This window comes from Chinchilla lanigera, unplaced genomic scaffold (assembly GCF_000276665.1).
Source record: "Chinchilla lanigera isolate Chin_1 unplaced genomic scaffold, ChiLan1.0 scaffold00119, whole genome shotgun sequence".
NCBI lineage: Eukaryota > Metazoa > Chordata > Mammalia > Rodentia > Chinchillidae > Chinchilla > Chinchilla lanigera.
In genome coordinates, this window is record NW_004955520.1 from 2,109,854 (window position 1) to 2,113,586 (window position 3,733).

Sequence of the window (3,733 nt, forward strand, 5' to 3'; positions counted from 1 at the left end):
GGTGCCTGCTCTGTGCTGCCTGACGCTGTGGTCGGGTTTGTCCTCTGGGGTCCATTTCATCCATTTTCTTTCCCGGTTTGTGTTTTTTTCCCGTCCTTGTGGAGATATTTTGCCCAACCCAAAGTCAAAGATTTTTTTCTTGTTTTCTTCTTTCCATGTTAGCTTTTTAAATTCCTGAGGAGTAAAAAAGTGAGTCCCACCTTGAGATACCACAAGATGGCTACTACAGAAAAACAAATGCTGGTGAGAACTTAAGACATTGAACTTTCATATGTTGCTGACAGGAATGTGAATTGGGGCAGCTACTGTGAAACAGTTTGCTGGTTCTTCTAATGGCTAAACACAGGGTTATCACATGACCTAGCAATTCCATTCCTAACTTTATACCCAAAGCAATTGAGGGCAGAGACTCAAGCAGGTACTTTACACCAATGTTCACTGCAGCCTTGTTCACAATAGTCAAAAATAGGATTGATCCAAGTGTTCATCCACAGATAACGGGACAAATGAAGTGTAGTTTATAATATGATGGAATAGTATTCAGTCATGAAAAAGAATGAATGTTATACCATGATGAATGTATAAAATGATGAATGTTATACCATGAATGAATGAACCTTGAAAACATATTGAATGAAATAATGCAAACACACACACATGAAATTCTATGATTGCATGCATGTGAGACACCTAAAGTAGTCGATTTCACAGAAACAGGAAGAAGTTAAACGTTCTCAAGGGCTGGGGAAGGAGGGAGGAACAGGGCATTGTTATTTAATGGTGGGAATTTCTCTTCTGAGTGATGGATAAGGTTGGAAAATATATGGTTGTGAAGGTTTCATCGCGAATGCAGGCAATGGTTAGAGATGGTGATTGTGTGTCCCGTATATTGTATGACGACTGCAGCCATCGAGTTTGTTACCCTTGGAATGAGTATACTTTTTAAATTTGGTAAACCTAAGTGGATGAACTGCACAGTGTTTGAATCTCTCAGTAAAGTTATTTGGAATTTAAATATCATGCACTGCAAACATGTACTGACAACATCAAAGGTTTAAATGTAAAACCCCAAATTATAAAACTACTAGAAAAAAACTTGGGGTGACATGCTCTGCGACTTTAGTCAAAATTTCCGTGGGGAGCCCGGGAGCTGCAGCAAGCGTACAGAGCATGCTCCTGTGTCACTTGGCCACGTGTCCCGGGCGGGGGCGGGCAGGAGGAGTGACAAAGGGGCCCAGCCACAGGTGAGCAAGGCCACACGGCTTCTCTGGGGCCGAGGACCTTCTACCACTTCGCGTTCAACCCCTGCGTGCATGGTGCTGGGGGTGGGAGCCAGGGCCTTCGCACCAAGCTGTGCCCCCGCCTTTTAAGGCCCTTGAACTTTTGAGGCAGGGTCTTGCTGGTCACCCAGCTGCCCAGAAGGGGCCGCAACCTGCGGCCTCTGGCCTCGGTCTCTCAGGCTCATGCTCCGCCACGCCGGGCCTCAACCTCTGCTCTTTGGCTCCGAGGCCAGCACTCTGTCACACGGCTGTGAAGCACTGGTCCCCTGCTCGCCAGGCCACTAGAAACCAAAGCTCTCTGCCTCACTCCACTCACAAATCCTCTGTGAGCTTCAGGACCGGTGCATGTTTCACACCACTCACAAATGCTCTGTGAGCTGCAGGACTGGTGTGTGTTTCACACCACTCCATCTCAGACTGCACTGGGGACCTCGCCACCTGGAGGACAAGGAGATCTCTGGAAGAGTTCAGCGGGAGCCTCAGGTTGTGGTGGCACTGGCAGCAGAGTCGCCAGCTGTGCCAGACAGGACGCTGTGGGGGCAGGGGCATCCCAGGCATTGCAGAGGGTGAGGGGCACAGCCAGGGCAGTGCCAGGGAGACGGGGCAGCGTTGGAAAAAAAAAGCAAAGGAGGGGAGCAAACTCGGAGAGTTGACTTCAGGTGCTGGGCCTTGCGCCGAGCTCTTGCCAGCCAGAGTTCAGCTTGAGACAGGTTAGATGGCTCCACACGCCAGGCCGACGCTGAGGTCAGTGACCAAGACTACAGTTGGAAGACGAAGCTCCCAGAACATTGTCTTGGTTACTTTTCTCTCATTGCTGAGACAAAATGCTTGACACCCAAAATTAAGGGGGGAAAGGTTTATGTAGCTCACAGATTGTGGAGGTTTCAGTCTGTAATCAGCTGGCTCCAAGGCAGGGTGGCATGGCACAGGGGCAAGAGTTCATCACAGCAGAAGACAGCAAAGGCAGCAAGAGCAAAAGGGGGAGAGCCAGCCTCTTTTCCTCCCTTATATTGTAAGAGGCTATCCATCCTGGGGTGGGTGTGGCACTCACACCATCTCCCTGGCCTCCTCTTGCGCAGGCTGAAGATCTTCACAAAATGAGGCCCCTGGCCCCCTGCTGAGTCACTTAGTTAAATTTCTGAACTTCTCAAGTTGACATACTGTATCAACCATTATATACATTCACTCATCAAACAAGACATTTCCTGAACACCACAACCTATGCACTGCGCTGGCTGCTGGCAGAGAGCCATGGCCAGCAAGGAGCTTGTATTAAGTTGGAGGAGACTGCAAACAAATACATGGAATCTAAGTATAGTATTATCTATCTATCTATTTATCTATCTGTCTATCTATCTATCTATCTATCTATCATCATCATCTATCTGTTGACCCACCCACCCTGCTCTCTACCTATCAATGCAATTTCAGGACCAGGAGACAGATGGAGAGGAGCACAGCAGAGGAAGGGTCCAGTCTGAGGAGTGCTCCTGTGAGCTCCACCAGGGCAGGCCTGGAGCCAGCCTGTGAGCAGAGGCCTGCATGAGGACGGCTGGCCACCCTGTGCGGTGTCCAGGCGGAAGGAGAAGCGGGAGGCAGCCCGGGGTCGGGGCGTGGGCTCGCGGTGGGAGGGAGGCGGGAGAGGACAGTGGAGAGGACGGTCCTGGGCAGGCTGCGAGGGGCTGGGTCTCGCGGGTGGAATGTGTCCTTGGGGGAGGAGCCCAGGGCTCTTTACAGGGGAGAAGTGTGATCTGATTTGCGATTTTCAGGGGCAACTTTGGCTGCTGGGTGGGGCTTGAGCCTGGGTGGTAGAAGTGTGCCGCGAGCAGGGGCAGAACTGCTGTGTTTTGACGCTAGAACCAGGGCATCCTGCCAGGGAGTTGAGTGTTAAATATGAGAGAAAGAGGAATTAATGATGACTCCAAGATATTTAACCCAGCCAAGGTGATGATTAAAATTGCTGCTTCCTCTGTGGGGAGGGTTAGGAGAGCTGATTTGGGGCCAAAATCGAGAGTTCTGTGGCAGGCCCCATAGGTCCAGGGGGCTGGGTGGGCTTCCTGGGGAGGAGCAAGGAGCACTGAATCTCTGTTTCTTCTTTTGATTATATGGAGGCACCAAATGCTCTCTGCTTCCTGTAAGACACAGCTCTGATGAAACAACCAAGCGACAAAATGAAGCATCAGTGTAGGGGCGGAGGCTTGGAGAGGGCCGCAGCCCAGGTTGGCAGGAGTTTTGCTGTAAGACGGGGCAGAGAAACGGGTGATTACTTGGAAGAGTTGGTGGGCGGATCTCTCTCCACAGACCTTTGCACTGCCTGCCAGGTGTCTGTGTCTGCTCCCCAGAGGGCTGTGGGGGACCCGACCCTAGGGCTACTTCATCGGAGTCTCAGGCGTGTGTGTGGCTCGGGGCCCCTTGGTGGGGAGGAAGTTGTACGTTCTGGGGGAGGCGGAGTC